This window comes from Arctopsyche grandis, chromosome 13 (assembly GCF_051622035.1).
Source record: "Arctopsyche grandis isolate Sample6627 chromosome 13, ASM5162203v2, whole genome shotgun sequence".
Lineage (NCBI taxonomy): Eukaryota > Metazoa > Arthropoda > Insecta > Trichoptera > Hydropsychidae > Arctopsyche > Arctopsyche grandis.
The window spans coordinates 29307558-29330425 of NC_135367.1; the positions used below are offsets into that span (position 1 = coordinate 29307558).

At 31.8% G+C, this 22868-nt stretch overlaps 1 protein-coding gene across 2 annotated transcripts in view; it reads left to right on the plus strand.

Moving 5' to 3' along the window:
• Positions 1-22868, plus strand: part of LOC143920699 (zinc transporter ZIP1-like) — a 45104-nt gene that overhangs the window by 7382 nt on the left and 14854 nt on the right. The window lies entirely within an intron of this gene.

Consider the following 22868-nt stretch of genomic DNA (forward strand, 5'->3'; position numbering starts at 1 on the left):
GATTTTGATTTTTAAATTCTTTTTATTATTACTAAATTATGTTCACAATGCATCTTATATCTATTTAATTTTCTATTTTACAATTTTATTTTATTTTTGTTAGTAATGATAGTATTATGTATATTATTCAAATGTTCATGTACAGCATAATAAGAAAAATAGCTCAAAAACCTATTTACAATTCTTATAAATGCTCATTATACATAATATCCATATTTATGTATATGTATACACAATATTTTAATTAAATTTCTAAATATTGTAATTTTATTTTAAATTAAATTGACTCTTACAATTTTAATTTTATTATAAATAAAAAAAATTTTATAATTTCAATAATTATTTTTTTTTAATTTTTATTTTATATAAATATACGTTGAGGAATAATTCTATTTATTATTTCCAAATTTTTTTTTTTTTTCATTTTTTTGTTCATTTTTTCATTAACTTTTTTTCATTAATTTTTTGATCATTTTTTGAACATTAACTAAATATCTAAACGATAAAGTTGAAGATATAAAACAGATTGTGTTTAGGTAATCTGTGTTTATATCTGAATGGTATAGGCATTTTATTGTAATCACCGAGACTCTTTACAGTCGGTACGTGACGATTGGGCGCCCAGGACGATTGGGCGATCAGTGTTACTCGCCACTGCGACAATTGGACGACGAGACTGGCGGACACTGCGTCAATTGGGCCCTGCGTCAATTGGGCGCCCATCGCACTGGGCGATCATCGAGTGGCCGACGGCGACCGGGCGACCAGGGCGCATGGGCGACCACCGACACGGCCCGCTGGTGAAGTGGTCGCCAAGCTTACGTAAACTCTGCGTTTTGCAAGGAACGACCGCGAACGGAGCGTTATAGGAATTTCCGATGCACTGACAAATATTCTACCTACATACATATGCTTTATACCGCTTTATTTTTCGTTTCAGTTTTACCAATTTTTCGTAACAACACGAATCATACTATTAATTTTTTTCGCTATATTATATTACATTTGCTGGAATTTTATATTAAACGTACTTTTATAAATACATGTGTAGCACCTTTTCACAAAAAATAATTGTAAGATGACAAATCATATGTACCTACATATTCTCCAAAATAATATAAAAGAAAAATGATCGATTGAATCTTTCGCGCAGTGCTTTTAGTTTGTTTTCAAATGGACACACTTATTTTTCTTTTAAATGTTATATTTCAGTTTTATCAATTGGATAAATTCACACTCTATTCTCAATTTTCTCAACACTGTATTAGTTATACATAATAACAAAATATTTTCTAATAGCGATTCTCAAAGTTTTCAAGATTATATTTTTTTTCAATGATGAAATACGTTTACGAAAAAAAAGCGCATACTTAAATTCGTTCGCGGAGCTCGAATAATTTTTTTCGGCTTTTCCCATAATTAAATTATTACATCGTTTACGATTCGCAGAGGCAATTCTCGAAAAAAATAGCTTTTTAAAGTAATTTTAAACATCTCCCGTTCTATGGTTATTGTTGAAAATTACATTGAGCCACAAAAAATCACGTTTTTTAGTTACCAGAGCGGAGACTAACCAATCTTTACTAACTTTGACCCACTGAATTCGAATATGATATTGATTTTTGCTGGTTGGTGATCGTTTACGTGATATGAGCGTTTAAAAAAATGCGCGATTTTTACAGTTTTTTGGCTTTTGCGGTCTTTAACTCAAAACCTAGTATTGCTGTGCTCAAAGTGAGTATTGGAATCAATAGTCAGATGTTTTTCCTATTGATTGTGATATTGCATTGCTTTAAAATACTTATAAATAATTGTCTAGCGAATTTTAAAAGTCAAAAAAATATTTTTTTTACGGATTTTTTCTCCGTGCTATTTTGCATTTATTTGGCAATTTTTTTATTTCACCTCGTTTATAAGGATTGGTTTTCTATTTCAATATTTTTTATTTTTATCTAAACGTACTAACTCGAGCGGTAATTGCAATTTAAATGCTTTCGTTTTTGTTGCTCAGTGTTATTATAGTCACATTAAAATCTATATGATAGTTTATAGTAATTAAGGCTCATTTCGTTTATCAATAATTTAATAAGGTTTATTTTTACTAATTAATATCTTTCGCTTTTGTAAATTCGAAACATACATACATATGTATAACGAATTATGTTTACATCTATAACTGTCATCCAGCGCTCATCTGTTCATCTAATGTATAATTTCTTTAATAATATTTTATGCGTATAAAATATTACAAAGACCTTACAAGAAATTATATATTTTCAAATATTTGGACCGAATGAACGAACTCATTCAAAACGTTTTTTTTTACTATGAGTTCGTTTTGATAAAAGAGTTCTCAAAACGACTTTTGACAACTGTTTCTCGAACTACTTTTTTTCTTGATTGTTTTACATGACATGTTATACATACATATGTAAGGTTTTTCAACGGGTTTTTGCGGTATCATAAATTCATGGCCCTCAAATTTGGTTTAAAATAATGCAATGACGTAAATGATTTTATACCCTTTATCCTTTTATTAAATTCAAATTATTCTGAATTATATGATTTGATGAATATACTAAATACTGGCGATTCTAGAATTGATTTAATGTTGAGAGTTACAAATTTTACAAGTTTTTGATTTTCGTAAGATTAAAAATAAGCACCAATCACACGGTTGATCCCATATTTTTTAAGATCATCGAAAGCCGATGCAATTCGCGCTATTATATAAGTATTTATATTTTTATTTTTGAACATTTAATTTGTACGAATATTTTGTACGTAAATTTGTACGAATATCGACACAAATTAAAAATCATGCGATATTTCTTCTATTTGAATTTCATCATTGAATATCAAAGAAAAATACTACTTATAGATATATATACAAAACGTGTTATTGTCTAGCATTCAGGAGTTTTTTATAACTTTCTATTGTAGGAGATATTTCGAGTCTTAAATGGTCAGTCTATTGTTCCGAAAACCGAGCGAGAATGAATCTGACCCAGGTACCTACCCTTTTTCATCCTACATCCAAAAATTATTTTAATTTGTTTGATATTTCTTCTATTTGTATTTCATCATTGAATGGGAATGACATGAATAATATTATATCCTCTATTTTTGAAAAATCTTTAAATCTATCAAACACATTTCGTAACTTATTAGCATATTGATCATATTCATGTGAGCTTCTATCGTAGATATGGCAGCCATATTTTCGAATTTGCATATTTGAGCTGGGCTCGTAAAAACTGACTTTTTGACTGTATAAAATCATTTACGTCATTGCATTATTTTAAACCAAATTTGAGTGCCATGAATTTATGATACCGCAAAAACCCGTTGAAAAACCTTACATATGTATGTATAACATGTCATGTAAAACAATCAAGAAAAAAAGTAGTTCGAGAAACAGTTGTCAAAAGTCGTTTTGAGAACTCTTTTATCAAAACGAACTCATAGTAAAAAAAAACGTTTTGAATGAGTTCGTTCATTCGGTCCAAATATTTGAAAATATATAATTTCTTGTAAGGTCTTTGTAATATTTTATACGCATAAAATATTATTAAAGAAATTATACATTAGATGAACAGATGAGCGCTGGATGACAGTTATAGATGTAAACATAATTCGTTATACATATGTATGTATGTTTCGAATTTACAAAAGCGAAAGATATTAATTAGTAAAAATAAACCTTATTAAATTATTGATAAACGAAATGAGCCTTAATTACTATAAACTATCATATAGATTTTAATGTGACTATAATAACACTGAGCAACAAAAACGAAAGCATTTAAATTGCAATTACCGCTCGAGTTAGTACGTTTAGATAAAAATAAAAAATATTGAAATAGAAAACCAATCCTTATAAACGAGGTGAAATAAAAAAATTGCCAAATAAATGCAAAATAGCACGGAGAAAAAATCCGTAAAAAAAATATTTTTTTGACTTTTAAAATTCGCTAGACAATTATTTATAAGTATTTTAAAGCAATGCAATATCACAATCAATAGGAAAAACATCTGACTATTGATTCCAATACTCACTTTGAGCACAGCAATACTAGGTTTTGAGTTAAAGACCGCAAAAGCCAAAAAACTGTAAAAATCGCGCATTTTTTTAAACGCTCATATCACGTAAACGATCACCAACCAGCAAAAATCAATATCATATTCGAATTCAGTGGGTCAAAGTTAGTAAAGATTGGTTAGTCTCCGCTCTGGTAACTAAAAAACGTGATTTTTTGTGGCTCAATGTAATTTTCAACAATAACCATAGAACGGGAGATGTTTAAAATTACTTTAAAAAGCTATTTTTTTCGAGAATTGCCTCTGCGAATCGTAAACGATGTAATAATTTAATTATGGGAAAAGCCGAAAAAAATTATTCGAGCTCCGCGAACGAATTTAAGTATGCGCTTTTTTTTCGTAAACGTATTTCATCATTGAAAAAAAATATAATCTTGAAAACTTTGAGAATCGCTATTAGAAAATATTTTGTTATTATGTATAACTAATACAGTGTTGAGAAAATTGAGAATAGAGTGTGAATTTATCCAATTGATAAAACTGAAATATAACATTTAAAAGAAAAATAAGTGTGTCCATTTGAAAACAAACTAAAAGCACTGCGCGAAAGATTCAATCGATCATTTTTCTTTTATATTATTTTGGAGAATATGTAGGTACATATGATTTGTCATCTTACAATTATTTTTTGTGAAAAGGTGCTACACATGTATTTATAAAAGTACGTTTAATATAAAATTCCAGCAAATGTAATATAATATAGCGAAAAAAATTAATAGTATGATTCGTGTTGTTACGAAAAATTGGTAAAACTGAAACGAAAAATAAAGCGGTATAAAGCATATGTATGTAGGTAGAATATTTGTCAGTGCATCGGAAATTCCTATAACGCTCCGTTCGCGGTCGTTCCTTGCAAAACGCAGAGTTTACGTAAGCTTGGCGACCACTTCACCAGCGGGCCGTGTCGGTGGTCGCCCATGCGCCCTGGTCGCCCGGTCGCCGTCGGCCACTCGATGATCGCCCAGTGCGATGGGCGCCCAATTGACGCAGGGCCCAATTGACGCAGTGTCCGCCAGTCTCGTCGTCCAATTGTCGCAGTGGCGAGTAACACTGATCGCCCAATCGTCCTGGGCGCCCAATCGACCGTGTCCCCTTTACAGTGTGTTAGTATGGTTATAAGTGATTCTGTCATAGAATTTACTGGTTAGTTTGTTAGTAATGTCTGTTTTTTAGGTTAGTATATGTACATGGGTGTGTTATAATTTATTTTGTATTATTTGGAGCATGAATAGGTTAGTATTTGAGCCGTTATATCATACAGGTGCAGCATAGGTTAATAATGGTTATATGAGCGCGCGATATTATTTTATTTTATTTTGTATTGATAAAGAACTATGGCGATTAAATATTGGGTATATTGAAGATATACACGCATCGCCTTGCATTTCGCTGCCTCAATGTCAAAGTACCCATCTCATTCTCTTATCGAACGTTACTCCTAAAGATTTTATTACTGATTGCCATTTCAGACTTTCTCCAGAGGGGATTTTGAGGTCTGACTTTGGCTTATGACATCTTGCAATTTGTAATTACACTCTATGATAGTAAAAATATTTATAAACGAGTGCATTGTACATATGTACAGAATCATTAACATTGACGTTGTAATCGATATAACGTATGCGCTGATTTGTTATTCAATCATAAGGATGTAAGCGTGATCTCATCTAGAAGAAGATTGTCTATGAAAGTGAAAGTGAGAGTAGTAAAGTACACGGTGAAGAAAAAAGTTGCATCTAAGGTAGGCAAGGCAGGCAAGACTAACGAGTATGTTTTGTAGCACTTACGTTTCAGTCAGATACACCTGGTTGTTTTGAAATGAACAGGTATGCTGTTGGACGATGCCGCTTTTGAGACATGTCCTTCAAACATTTCTGCTAGCTCGTTTGTCGGCTACAACTGTAAACCAGTTTTGCCATGACTGTGTCACGACACTGTAAAGATCTCTGTGTGTGTGTGTTTTTTTTAAACCCTCTAGTATGGATATGCCAATATTAAATAACATACATACATATCAATCGTAACAATACTTGCTTTTTCATCGAATCCATCCCATTCCCAAATCAAACCTGTCAAAACGATCGCGAGGAATTAATCAGATCAAAACTAATATGTAGGGTCCTTCTACATACAATGTATGTATGTATATTATAATATGGTTTCGCTTTTGAAATGACCAAATTCATTTCTTCACTTTTGGTAGAGTGACTGTGAAACAATACAATTTTGCTTATTAAAATCATATCAAAGAAAAGAGATTGTTTAGTTTTTGCACTGAAAAGGTCATAAAATATCTCGGGCACTTAGCTTTGAACGAAGTTAATTGCATTGTTATTGTGAAATACAATCAAGATGACTTAAAGTCATCTTCAATCTCAATCTTCAATCTCGAAAGTCATTGACTTTCGAGATTTTACACAACGTTTTCTCGCCTGGAAGATTGATCGTTGTTGATTTTTTATTAAATTTGAGATTAGGATCGAAATCTTGCTCTTAAATAAATGTTTCATTGTTTATTTCAATTATCGATATACATATTATCGACGGTTTTTTTAAAGGATTGAATTCCAAGTGTCCACACCTGAATTGGTTAAATCCGGATTCGGTTTCGTAAATGATCTCTAGCAGAGAGGAATGCGGACCGCGTGCTATCTGCATAATGCAACTGAGATTCTTAAACTATCATATTATGGCAAACTGACCCAAATTTAATACAAATACACACAAGATTTAATTCTCGATTAAAAAGAGTGACTATATTAAGATGAATTGAATTTGAATTTTGAATTTTATACTTAAAAAAGTAGCTGTAAAATAGCCGTGCGAGCTACAGTTTGAAAAGCGAAGATTGAAGCCGCATTGACGAAACAACCTGATGACTGCTCCACATGCATGAATCCGCATCGTTATCCACTGCACATTTATCAAAGCGGTCGCATTTGCTATAATGCATACATATACATATGTATGTATGTAATGTGCAGTTGTTTTTAACCACTTAATCGCCACGCGTTTGTAGAAACCGATTCGATTATTTTATTATGTGTGTTTAGTGCCAACCCTTGACACTATCTTTTTGTATACATATATAGCAAACTAACGAAAAATATTGACTTTTTTTAATTTAATTAGATCACAGGAAATTTTTAGATGTTATTGTAAAGAAACCAAAATTAATTTCGAGTCATAGCCTTAAATACGAAGGGGCGCGCACCGTTGCGCTTGTGGCGATGAAGTGGTTCAAAAATAACCGAACTTAAAAATATCGAGATCGTATTATCTAATTTAAACTCGTTCGTCCGACCTAAGGTCAATCTTAATGTGGTAATTGCATTTCTAGCGAAGAAGTAAGTAGGGGTTGAGTCGAGTTTAATTCGACTTTATATATGTACATATGTATGTATATTACATATGTACGTATGTAGGTCAAAGCTGGGTCAGTTTACAATTGCTATTACGTAAAGCGTCGTATCTACTTGCTTGACTGATGAGCTTTTTATTGTTGACCTCTTCGGTTAATCGACTCGATTGTTTTATTCACTTTAGACAGATATGTTATTATTATATGATTTTGTTCTGCTTCTACTAATACATATGTATGTATTATGAAGAAGAAAAAAATAGAAAAACCTAATTTAACTTTCATGGTTTTGTAAAGTTTCATTTTCATCCCTCAACTATTGAAAAAATTCACTATTATAATTTAAGAGGAAATCCATATTTATTTATTTCATTTTTAACAAACTATAGTGACAAAAAAAAATGAAAGCATGTACAGAAATACACATGTAAAAGGAAAATAGAAGAATTAACTTTTCAATACAAAATTGAAAGAAAAATTGATTAGAAGAACAGAAATGTCATACTCGTTTGATAAATAAATAAAAAAAACAATTATTTAAAGTGGTATTTACAAACAATTGACTATGTTTGTCATTTAGATAGGTGCATATTTCGAACTCCTTAACCCTTTGACTGCTACAACAACGATAAATCGTTGTTTTGAAATCGGCGAAGATTGCTACGACGATCGTTGTTTTCGTCATTAATTGTCGTATTTCAATACTTTCTTTGAGCCACCAGCGCATCAGTGGCACGAAACATTTTTTTTGTATACGTATTTATATTTATTTTACAATCAAGCTTTATAAACATTTATCAATTTTTTAAATAAAAGCTCTTCAATTTCGGGTTCATCATCAAAGTAAATTTCGGGTTCGTTGTCAATGTCATATAAGGAGTTATTACTTGGGAATTGATTATTGTCGATAAATTCATTTTTAGAATCAGTAGAGCTGCTGATTGGTCGAGTTCCTCGGCGAGGAGCTATTATTTCGCTTTCATCACTTTCACTGTCCGATATCATTTTGCAGAGTTAAAATAAATGGCAAAAAACAATAGAAATCCGCTTTCAATTATATAGGTCACGAGACGTCACGAATTCATGCAATCAATCGAATGCAACTGAAATGCATACAAAATGTTTATGATACATGTTGAAAAAATATTTGATTATTAGAAACTTCACATCCTTGTGTGTCTCGCTCACACGTACACAATTAAAACCAAGAAAGAAATAGAGAAAGACCGCTACCTGTTTCGAATATATCGCATGTTGTAAGGATACATCGATATCTAAAAATAGATTATTGAAAAGAATAAAGCGTCGGAAAATAATCGTCAAAACTTATTTAGTGTATATATGTAGGTATCTCTTTCGCACGCACGCATGTAAAAGCAAGACAGAAAGAGAGAGCACGAGTCCATAACTGCTTCTAAAAATGTATATAAAGTATTATAAAAATTACAAGCGTTCGGCGAAGTAAGTATGTAAAAAAAAATATTATATTTATTTTTTTTCAAAATAATTACAAATGTTAGCATTTTTCGCTTGGACATTGAAAAACCTCGTAGCAGCCAAAGGGTTAAATGTATCAGTGACAAGAGTGATTTGCATTTAAATCGAAAGTTGAAGCAACAGATAATACACACTTGCATCTGCAAACGCTTAAGAATCAGATCCGGATTTAAAAACAATCTAATATTTGTTTGTGTCACTCGTCTTATGGTCCGTACGCACCAAACCAACGACGATTTTGGGCCAACTTTTAAAACCAGTAGCGTACAAAATATCAAAATAAAAATTAAATAAAAAAAAAAAAATTAAATATCAAAATTAAGCTAACGAGCGAGATTGAGCTAAAATTAGATCATCGTTGATGTTTTGAATTACAACAATGTTTTGAATTACGACGATACGCATTACAACCAGAGAAATATTATAATTTCTCTGATTACGAGCGAAAAAAACCTTGTTGTTATTTCTTATAAGTCGTCACGATATACTACTGTGTTTCCCCCTTCGGAAATATTTAACCAACGACGATCTTGGGCCAACTTTTAAAACCAGTAGCGTACAAAATATCGAAATAAAAAAATTGAAATTAAATATCAAAATTAAGCTAACAAGCGAGATTGAGCTAATATTAGATTATCGTTGATGTTTTCAATTACAACAATGTTTTGAAATACGACGATACGCATTACAACCAGAGAAATATTATAATTTCTCTGATTACGAGCGAAAAAAACCTTGTTGTTATTTCTTATAAGTCGTCACGATATACTACTGTGTTTCCCCCTTCGGAAATATTTAACCAACGACGATCTTGGGCCAACTTTTAAAACCAGTAGCGTACAAAATATCGAAATAAAAAAATTGAAATTAAATATCAAAATTAAGCTAACAAGCGAGATTGAGCTAATATTAGATTATCGTTGATGTTTTCAATTACAACAATGTTTTGAAATACGACGATACGCATTACAACCAGAGAAATATTATAATTTCTCTGATTACGAGCGAAAAAAACCTTGTTGTTATTTCTTATTAAAAGTCGTCACGATATACTACTGTTTCCGCCGCCAATGAGACATTAAACAAAAAAACTGTAAGTGATTTGTCAAAGGGTTTTTTTTTCTTTCGTCGAAATAAAATTAATAATCACACATTATCCGATAAATTTTACCTCTGAGATGGATTTAATTATTTGATTTATTTCGACGAGAGAAACAATTGAAGACATTATCCGATAAAATTTACCTCTGAAATGATTTAATTAATTGGTTTATTTCGACGAGAGAAACAATTGAAGACTAAAAAAATTTCATTTGATAAACCGACAACGTGTCGGGTTGGGACCATCGCTCGGTCACCCATACTAACACATGATATATTCTCAGTAACTGCGCATTACGGGGAAGTAAAAATAATAATTTTTTGATTTTTTTTTTCGATCTTAGTGCGTATCTTTGTAAGTCAAAACATCCTCGACAAACAAAAGTCGAGGATTACCTGTATGTGATTGTTGATGATCTAATTTTAGGTCAATCTCGAAAATTTATTTAAATTGGGCATGTTCTGTTTTAACTTTCAATATTTTATTTTAATTTTAATATATTGATTATAATTTTATTTTGATATTTGAATTTAATTTTAATATAATAATAATAGTTTTAATTTTGATATTTAATTTCAATTTTTAAATTTAATTTCTATTTTGATATTTTGTACGCTACTGGTTTTATCCTGCTGGTTAAAACGTTGGACCAAAATCGTCGTTGGTTTGGTCCGTACGCAGCATTAGGCGAAAATATTTGAACAGCGAAATTCTTATGTATGTACGTACGTATTATTTATTAAAACAAATGTAGTGATAGAGATATGATGATGTCGTAGGAAAAATAGTCACAACACAAACGTGTACTGAATTTGTGAAGGGACATAGTGGTGTGTAATTATTGTATTGTACATATGTACTATGTATGATACATTCCATCACAGTGATTTATTCCAGTTAATGATTTGTCTGCTTTGTTTTATTGATGTAACGATCACTTAACAATTATGTATGTATAACTGTCTATTTTGAAACAAGGAACTGATCAATACATATGTATAATGTCTAGTTATGTAGTACATATATGCACTTGCATACAATTAGCACACTGAGTATTCAATTCAGTATTCGTTATCTGCAATCAATATGTATGCATAATTGACAATTTTCAATACATACAAACATAATACTCAATAAATTAGGCTCGTTCATTAATTTAAAAATTAAAATAACATGTTTTTACTCGGTCAAGTGTCATATTAATTTATAAAAATCGTATTATGCATATATGTACGTATGTACATGCATATGTATGCATGCGCCTATTTGGTGTGTAATATCATAATATGTAAATACTACATATAATATACGTCTATGCATAATACATAATCATTGAATTATTATTAAAATTAAATGGAGTTGTAAGCGATTGCAAAAATTATTCAACACGAATTTTAATGATAACTTCCTAGTGGTCATTGAAAATTTAGCATTGAAAAAAGGTGATAAGTATTTAGGATTTTGTATACATATGTAGGTTACAAAGTATGTATGGTATGTAGCTTTTGTAATTTTATCCATTCTATCTAATATTCAAGCAATAACAATACATACATATGTACAATCTGTGTAATATTTCAATTCTAATTCATACCATTTTTATATCCTGTTTTCGATGATGGGTCAGGTATGAATAACGAGCATCATTACAATAATGTTCAATTAATACATAATAGGTTTATGAATACTGCATAAATCGAAACAATTTGTTGTGGAATTGTACGAAAGTTCAATTTATTGGTTTATTGTTTTGTTCGTTGCCTACGATACGATGGTAATGGAATTGGCCGTTTTATATTTTATTTTCTTTACCTAATTTGGTCCAAATCATTACAAACATAATACGATACACAAACAAGATTGAGACTTTGCAACATCATGAAACTAAATTTAATAGGAAATCAATACATAAAAAAATTATATTTAATTTCCATCCGTTTGTTTGTTGATTTGTTATATTAAATATTATATGTACATATGCACATACATATTATATGTACATATGCACATACACATACATTCATATATATGTATGTATGTAGTACGGCCAACTTGTAAGCTATTGCAATACCAAAAGTAGTTCTATGAAAATAATGAACCGGAAGTGGAAGTGTACCCAATTAATTTTTATCCTATTTTATCGCTCTCGCAAGTTTGTTCAGTGAAGTAAATATACATTTTATCAATATGTACATATGTACTTATAATTGCAAAATATAGTTTGCAAAAATTCTTGTTAATGAATACGAGTACATTTGAATCATTACTTTATTCGTTTGAAATGCCCAATTTAATTTAGGCAGCTGTTTTCACATATATTATACGTACATATGTATATCTGTCGCCACTATTTGAATACAATTTCAAAATGTATGTAGGATTTTAAGCATAGGTGTCGTTTAGGGGCAACCTGTAATGCTGTAATGGCCCCCATGGTAAAAATATCAATTGAAAATATGTAATAAAAAGTATACATATGTATGTATTCTAAAGATTGTTGATTCTTGTGGAAGTGTCGTCTTTGTCTCGTTTTGACAGTTATCGCGAACATTTTCGATTTTGATCGGTGGTTTCGAAGTTTTTGTCGTTCTGAGAATGATTAGGTATGTTTTCGTACGATGACTAATTTGTTCTACTTTCACATCGCTCATCCGCATTGCAAGTCCATATTGGCTTGCTATTTACCGGTGATGTAAATCCTATTGTCAATTTGCATATGAATTCAACTACATATGTACGTCCATATGCACATATGTACATATCTATGCGATTTGATCGTACACTAGTTATGTACATAGCTTAAAAATGCGACACATATACCAATTTTTCCTTTTTTCATTCCGTAGTTTCACTTAAAATTTGGGTTCATATTTTTTTTTCATTTTTTCCCTGTATTTTCACAGAAAACATTGTTCCGAATTAAGAATGGTGTTTTTACTAACTCTATTTGGCAGGTTTCAAATGTATGGAAAGCAAATGCGTTTACATTGAAACTGTGTTGGTGATCAATAATTGCAAAAAAAATACCAGAAATATTATTTGATAGGGCCAGTGCCAGTCTTACACCCGATGGCGCTCTCGGGCAATTTTTTCTATACACCCTTAGAAAGAACTTTCGCCTTTGGCGCTCTAATTTTAAACTTTAAAGCGCCTTTGGCGCATCGCTCGGCGCCCTAACTTATTTGGCGCCCTCCCAGCCCCCCTTAAAACCGGCACTGGATAGGGCAATATGGTATGTAACAGTGGCGTGCCTTGAAAATGTCTCTGTTTTTATCGCACAGCTTAAGTTCCGTGTGCGCGAGTAGGATACAAGGGAATACGATAATATGACATCATCCCTTAGATCTTGCTCTCGCACACGTAAGTAAAGCACATGTAGATGACATTTTGATATCATTTCATATTTTTTCATGGATTCTTCGTTAGATGATATCACTTTGTGCACAACCGGATCCGCACATCATTCAATGGATTTTCCCGGTTCACAATTGATGTACATATTTTAAATATGTATAATAATGAGGAAAGCCATGCGTGGGTGATATTAAAGAATGGTTTTTCTCAGAAGTGACAAACAACTATCTAATCGCATTATTCAGGTATAAAAATATTCTCAGGTATCTGTACGATTAGTCACAAGCACGATTCCGTCATGTCTTCTATATACATATATATATATATATATACATATGTACATACATAGGTACAGTGTATATGTTTCAGTTGAAGTATATTTTCAGTTGTAATATACATATATGTACATATGTACATATTCCAACTGGCGTTTTAGATCATTCATATTCGAATACAATTAAACTAGGAAATTATATCTCTACAAGCGCAAATATACTTTCAACAATGTGCGCCAGTTGTAATATAACAGTTTTTACAAATGCTTCAGAATTAATTAATGCGTTAATATTTGCTAGGTAAGACTTTGTATGTAAGTACGTATATATGTAAGTATATTTGGTTGGGAACTTCGTAAACAAAACAAAGTTTCTATGACGACAATTCAATTAAATTTAATAAAAAAACAAATGAATATTTACTATTAGATTTGCCATGTTTAAGCTGTTTATATTACAAATACTGAGCGAAGCCGTGTAAAACAACTAGTTTTGATTAAAGTTAATGAGTACTGTATTACGATAGCTTTAAGAATCTGTTCAAAACAAAAATGTTTCCAAATCATTTTGCTAGTCAAATGTCGTTTTCACCAAAACATTTAACCTGGTACCAACTTATAGGTGAAGTGTATTTTCAGTTGTAATATATTTTGACTAGTTCAAATGTACATATGTAGTTTGCCATATGAATCAACTTACAAGGGTTAAACGGAATATATTCCAACTTGTCAAAAAATATATTATGTACCTATACAACTGAAACTACACTTTAACTATAACGGTACCAGTTTAGATGGAATATAGTCAAATGTGTATATTACAACTGGAAGATATAGTAAGTAATACATAATAAAGATAAGTAATATATACAAATATGTACATATGCATAATTGGTGTGAGGTAAAATACTCGGTTTAACTGGTTCGGTGATAATTCCGCACAAAGCGATCTTGCGCACGTCACAAAAATCTCGACCACGGAACATCTGGCATCCAAAAACTCAATCAACTAGAACTCGATATTCCGTATTTGCGGCAACGATTTTCGTGCACGCGATCGCAATTTGGGCAATAATTCGTTTACCAGTTTAAATATGGTATACCTAGAAGATTTTTCCATTAGAATTACATTACATCAAAATTTGTATTAGTGAAGTTACTCGCTCGCTCACACGCACTGTTGGGTTTTTTCGTAAATGTGAAATTGTGTGTCAAGGTTGTATTCGATTTCATGTTACATAATACGTCCACGGTTTTTATCGCACTGACAATTTGAATTGTGACCGTTAATTAACAGACGTTCGCACTTGAAAGGGATATATGTACATATGTATGAATGTATTTGCGCAAGACCTTGTCAAATGTGATTCATCTTATTTATGTACAAGCTTTTTTTTTCATGTGAAGAATAACTCAAATATTTATGTATGAATGCATATACATACTATGTACATATGTACATACAAACATACATATGTGTAGAGTAGTGTCCTATTTTGGAATAAAATGATTGGTTTCTTTGAATTCTACACGCGAGCTCAGATTCCTCAATTGGATAAATGGTTTACTTTTCGGGTTAATAATTCGGAAAAATAAACAGGAAGTGTCGCTTTTCGTCAATACTCAAGAATCATCAGTGTGCGCAATTTCAAAATTTATTTAAGTATTCAAAGCTAAAGCAATAATTGTGGTGACGATTGTCATCGATCTTTGTACATATGTACATCATACATATTATATTGCTATTCTGTGTGTCTGTCTGCGATAACGCTCACCGTACTATAATAATCGTTTCGATTCGACATACATATGTATGTACGTCACAAATGCCAACAAAACTTACGAATACAATACCAATATAGTAACAAAAAAAAACTTCTATATATACTCTTTGCTACCAATGTTTACTCTAGGTTAATTGAAGGCGCAAAGTCTGTGATTATTTACCGCCATCTATTGAAAATTTATTCAATTAATTCATTATTAGGTAGGTACATAAGTAGTTTTTACAATGTTTTTCATATTAAACAATTAAATATATTTAAAAGGTATTTGAAAAAAATACTACCGGGTGTGGATCGAACACAGCAACGACACATTTCTATTAATTTTTTTTATTTAATAACTTAATATGCCATAACCCATGCGATGCTATTTCATCGGGCACAACACTAATATTATAATAATTCATAGTTATACTCAATTTTTTTATTTTAAATAATGGACCAATGAGCAGATCAAGTGTCCAAAGAAATTTGGAAAAGCCTTCTATAATGCTATCTATGTATATGCATATGTACATTTGTGTGTGGTATTGATTATGTGATTATACTTTGTTATCTTTGAACTGTTTAAAAAGCCATGTGAAAGGTAAATGAGGTAAGTAAAAATACATATATGTATGTAGAAGAGGCTTGTAAAAATCACATCTTCAAAAATAGAATTTTGCTATTCAACATATATCGTTAGAGTGCAGTCAGTTGCACAATCAATTTTATATATATACATACATACAGTGGTGTCACCCCAATTTTGGAACAACGGGCTACCAATGTTTTTCTGAAAAAAAATATTTTGAAAATATGTACATTTTTTTTCGTCAAAGGCACTATTACATGAAAGTTCATTAAATTTTCAAGAGTTGTATAATTTTTGACAAAAATTAGATTAAATAATGGGTTTCCGGAAACCCATGGAAACTATTAGGCTGACACCACTGCATGCATATGGTATCTATTATCAATATGTATGTATGTATCTAATCTACGCCATTAAAATGTCAAAACTATTTTCTTCAGAACTATATATGTACATTAGGGTTTCTGATTTCCCGGAATTTTCCAATTCCCGGGACACGGGACGTAGCCCGGGATCGTTCCCGGGATTCCGGGATCCCGGGACACATATAAAATACTTTTTTTTTTCAATTTGATATATTTTTTATTAATAAAAAAATATTTATTTATTTACACAACAATACATAATATATCTATTAACTTGAAAAAATGTAATTATAAAAGTGAAATTATTTAAAGTAGCTTCTTACGAATACTAAAATATTTAAATGAGAATCCGAAAATCTAATTCTAGATTTGGTACAAAAATTTCCAGCAATGGAAAAATCTCTTTTATTTTTGGTCGAAGTTGGTTTTATTGTTGAAAGGGACGAAAACAATTTTTACTAACCTCTTCTTATTTTAATTTATCGGTTTTTTCTTCTGTCAGCATGTATATTTTAATTTATTTTTTAAAGTCGAGGCTATTTTTATTTACGTTGTTTTGTATATTTTGTCTTTGATAAATCCTTATTTGATTCTTCATTCATCGTCAAACACAATTGTTTCATCTTCATCCGAATCTAAAAGAGTTTCTTTCATTGTGGAATCGTCAATACAAGAAGGATATACTCGCTTCATAATAGTTTCACCGTAGGATATATGTACATTCGCTTTTATTGCAACATTTAAAGAATGTTTTGTTTGGTATAAAATCAGAATTATTTAAAATTTGTGTTAAAAAAATCATTTTTAGGCTTCTTCTTTCTTCGATTTTAATTTTTGAGTATTTGATTTATTGTTTCCCTTCGTGCAGTCGTGAAAATGTTGTATGTTTTCAAGATTTTTTTAAATACAATTCCCGGGATTAAAGATAAGAATTCCCGGGACACGGGACAACAAAAATTCCGTGAATTCCCGGGTCGACCCGGGTCAGAAACCCTAATGTACATACATATGTAATTGAGAACTAGCAAAAATAATTTCAATTTATTATAAATATAATTATGACACTTGGGAAAAACGTAAAACGTACAAATATTCGAGTTGGGGTGTAAGGGACAGCATGTGCGTTCGTTTTATTGTGTTTTCAGTGTCTTCCTACAGCGAATGGACTATAATAATATTTATGATATTGTTACATAATGCAGGAACTTCTTGGACCGTTGCAGGTGCGAGAGTGAGAACAGATTTCACTATCTGAATCACCGATTGGCAGAGAATACGAACATATAATAATATTATATGCACATACATGTAATAAGTATTCTTATGTGTAATTTTAATTCATCTCCGAAACTATGTTTCAGTATGTAAATTTTAACTCATATTCAATACATATGTATGTTATGTAGATATAAAGGCAGCTACACACGTACGAACAGTCGTATGTCGGTCATTTGCGTCACAAAACCTGCCTGGACTTGTAAGTGAGTGCAACACGATTATCCTCATTGCACCCGTCAAGGACACTGTCTAAAGTTAACTATTGTGGTCGATTTTCGGGTCATATTTAATACCTGTTGTGAGATGCGGAGTTGAGTCATCGCAGTCATCAGTCATTCGTTAATCGGGTATGCAGATATGTAGTACATACATATACATACATGTGGGTCGCAATTGCTTCAAATGGGTTTAATCAACATCCCAGTATCAAGGATCATGGGCTACATAGCGTAGGTGGATGACTAATCGCACTTGATTGTTATCTTTGAAGAAGACAAAGTTTTAAATCAAACACTTACACGTGTACTTGCTTTATATGTAATACGTTCATTTACACTGTCTTTACACACCCAACCAAACTTCCGATGAAAAGAAAACTGTCAATTTGCTTTTCAATGAAGGTGTTGTAGTATGCAGAGGTATACATACACATATTTACGTATATGCATACAACAATAGTTCACTTCATGTCTCGTTATTTAGATGAGACACCAACGTAATATATGCATGTACATATGTATACGTATACAATATGCTAATGAAATTCCTATACTTTTTTATACCTTTGGGTTTGCAGAGAAAAAACTCACTCTTGCACTGAAGTGATTGAGTATTAAGAGGGCTGTACACCCGAAACCTTAATTTTGTTACTGTTCCTTTCTTCGATATATGAATTGAGTGAATGCGACAATATATATCAATATATATATTGAGTGAATGCGACAGTTGCGCTTCGACCAGATAAAACGTATTTTAAATTGACAAAATCGAGGTTTCATATTCTACTATTTTCACCTCCAAAACTGGACCAATTTAAAAAAAAAACTCATCATCGGTATGAGAAAGATAGTTTCTGTGCATCTATCGGCGTATTTTTTTTTAAATCGACCGTTAAATAAGCACGCTGGACCCGTTTCGTGGGTGTAAAAAAGAGGCGATTTTATAGATGTTTGGCGGCTCCTATGTCCTATAAAAAATAATTAATCAAAAAAATAAAACGATAGATGCACCCCAATGGTGGATATCCATAGCATATTAAAAACTAATTTCTCTAGTGCCATAATTGAGGAAGGGAGAAGTATAGTACGTTTGTATGGACAAGGTGCTGCTGTCGAGCCCTCTTAAGGAAAAATATTAGTTTAAAAGTACACTACTATTGTTTATCACTATACATGTATATTATTATGTTTGGCATTGTTTCGTTCATCTGAACAATGTGTTTGAATTTCAAAACAAAAGCCTCTTCTACTATGTACATACATAAGTGTGAACATTGATTGCTGTTCATTCACTTCTCAAGTATTATAAGTAAGTCATTTAGTGAAGCGATGGTCGAAGTAGCAATTTTCTTTTTCAAATCTAATAATATCTTTGAGTATCATTCACATGTATAATGTTGGCAATAATATGACGCCGCTGTTTCATTTATGTATGTACTTATTTAATATTTGATGTCATGGTGAAGCTTGGTAGAGATTTTCCGCTTTCCTTGAACTTGAAGAATCACTGGTCGTTTAACACTCGTTATATTACGGCAGTCTCTTTCTCTCTGTCTCTCTCTGAATCTCGAAAGTCGAATGCACAACCGAGGGAAAGTACATACTATAACAATATATGTACATACAATAATTGCGCGCACATAAAACGAGTCTAACTTATCGGTCGGTGACTTCTCAGTCGGGTCCTTGACATCTATACCGGTTTCAATATAATTTGATCGTTTGCCCTTTACTTTTATATTATAAGCTTATCTTTATCTTATGCTTATGTTTTCTCCACTATTCTGTGCAATCCATCGTGATTACAATGGCCGTGTCCGAATCATGATATGTATGAGAAAAAGATCAAAGAGCAGAATCGTTACACTGGATATTTAATTTATGTACATACATATGTATGTATGTCTGTTACAATATGAGTAATGTACGAGTATGTACAGTCGGAGATATCACCGCTTTTTAAAAGTTCTCGACAGATGAACAAACGCCAGACCAGTTCTGTCTCGTACCATATTCGTATGAAATAAATGCATACATGTATGTATGATTACGGTGACCGGTAGGTTTATCTTTTAATTAATCCGTCGATTTTTTTTATATCTCGTAAGATACGATCGAATTTTTTTAAACAACATTGCAGCATTTGGGATGTGACGCTTCAGTGTTCTGTCTATTGCTATACTTAATACTACATACATATCATATATATAAAGACGGTAATCTGTGTGTGTGTGTGTCCTAACTCTCGCCCAACATAATGAATGAATCGATAAAAATCGATAAATTTCATTTTTCGACGAGACGACTTTGTCGCGACTCGAACCGATCACCCCAATAGCCTGAATATAGGTCTAAATTGAGCTAATGGTCACGGACATCACGCCAAATCCAATTCTTCATTTCGCCTTTGTTTTTTAAACATTAATTGAAATATTCCTTCTCGCCATATAAAAATACGTAATTTTAATCATTTCATTTGGCGAGGTTTTGAACTTAAAATTATAATTTAAATTATTTATATTTTGACGATATTCGAGAAAAAAATTGATTTCATTCACCGTGGGCGCCGGGAATCGAACCTCGGACCCTCCGATCCAAACGCAATGTCCTCACGAACCCGCGCCGCACGCCATATCCTCGTGTAGTAATAATATTCAACGTTACGAGGTCAATGACCGTTTGTGTATAATCGGAAAATATTACATTTTGTTAACGTTAACTTTAAGAATTGAAAATTATTACAAATAAAGAATTGAAAACTATCTATGAGAGTCTACGAAAATAACAGTTCCGGTTCCGGATTTTTTTTTTAGTTTTATACGGGTATATAATGATTTTATACCCATGCGATGATATTTCATCGGGCTATTCACTAGTGTACGTATATAATAATCGTCTGTTGCCTGCGTGCGAAGTGCGTGTGAATGTGCGTTTGCCAACAAGTCCATATAGCAATAGCAAATTCAGAATCAGAATTTCCCGATGGATATCCCTAATTGCTGCGTCTTTTAGATTGCGGCTTGGTATTAAGATTGTGAGTATAACATTTTAACAACAATGAAGCAGATGGGACACTTTTGGAAAAATACATTAATTAATAGAACTCTTTTGTTTATTTTATATTGTTGCAAGATTCATATATTAGACAGTCTAAACGCACCTTTACAAAACTCGAAATCCTCGGCGGTAGTTATCTAGGGTTTGTTTGGATTAGCTACAATTTTTATAACTGCTTTCTATTGTTAAATAATTCTAGTTGGAAATGATGGCGAAATTTTCAGCGTGGCATCTGTCAACAGAAAGGACGTCAGCACTCAAAGGGCACTTTCGTAATTATGGGCATGTTTATGAACTTGGATCGATATTATTGAAATTTCAATAATATACTACATATTTGAAGATATGGAAATAATTTCCTCGAATACGAACGATTGACAGTGAAGTAAGTGCGAGTGAAGTAATGCGACGAAGTGGACAGTTGACAATGATATTTTTCCGGATTGTATCAGTGACCAACACGAAAGTTTTGCTATACGGCATGGCATTGCGATTTACGAGTACGTCCAATTGTGAAAGTCCTATCCGGGATTTTAGCCTTCACTGTACACTGCACACGACAATGTCCGCATTGTCCGTTTCAAAAGTGGCGATTCGTCGCGGATCCAACTTTCCGCACAACTTTTATTCCGCACAATTATATTTCAAGGTTGATTCGAAATTTGTTGCAAATTTTTGTCAATCGATCGATTTTCTTTTGTGTGTAATGCAACTAACTGTCAATTTTTTTTTCATACTATGTATTTCGAGCATTGTTTTATTATACATATGAACATATGTGCCTCTGTATCTATGTATGTACTTGGAAAATACATATTCCGAAATATTTACTTTCTAGGATATTTTATCAATCGTATTTGCATTTCGTGTGCGAATGCAATAAATCATCGATAAAACTACGCGTCTGTTTACACGTTCTTCTAAAAGTCACGTTTATTCTTATTTTATAAGTTTTTTTTTACTACCGAATAAATTATGAGACGGCACCATAAACAATGTGTACATATGTATGCATAACTTTATACATTTTTTCACTTTGATTACTTTTTGCGTTATGTCAATGTTGGCGTATAAATTCACCACGGTCACTGTATTTTTGTGGTTTCGTTCAAAAAATTGAACGCGGAAATTGACAATCTTCCGCGTGTAAGTATGCAGGTATCAGTGGCGTGGCGTGTCGTCGTTGGACTAGGAGACTAGGCTACATAGTTCAATTCAAATCGTTGTCCATATTGATATTGTTCACTCGGATTGGCGAAGTTCCGGAACCGCAATCGACCCTAACTGAGGTAGTGGTAGTGAATTGTTATGGTATGGTTCATCGCGTCGTTCGCTTGCACGGACTCGTCGCGTCGCGGTCGTCTCAATTCTGTTACCCCTTCGTTGTAGACAAAAACTTTTTTTTACACATACCTACTCATAAACATTTTACTTATTTTATTTTATTTTTTTTATCTTTTCACTTGATCCTTTCAATACTAATTCCCAAAAACATTCTTATCTGCAGCGCGTTTATCGTATGTTTAACGGAGAGCTGAATGAGGTTGATCTATTTGGTATTTCCCTACATCAATTCAGGTCTAACATCAAGAGAATCTTGACCGATTGATTCATTTCTTCTCCTATTCTATTTTTCCAATATTTCCAATATTTTTATACTTTAGTTTAGTTATGTAATGTGCTATTTAATCATATTATGGCTTGCATTCTTTTCCTTTTCATTTGTTTATTTTGTATTTACCTTTTTCATTTGTTTTATATTTGTAAATTTCAATTTCTTCTTATATTCTATTTTATAACCTTTTCCAAATATTTTAATACTATAGTTTAATTATGCAATGTTCTACATATTTTGTCATGCCTTTATTCTTTACTTTTTAATTTGTTTTCCTTATATTTATCT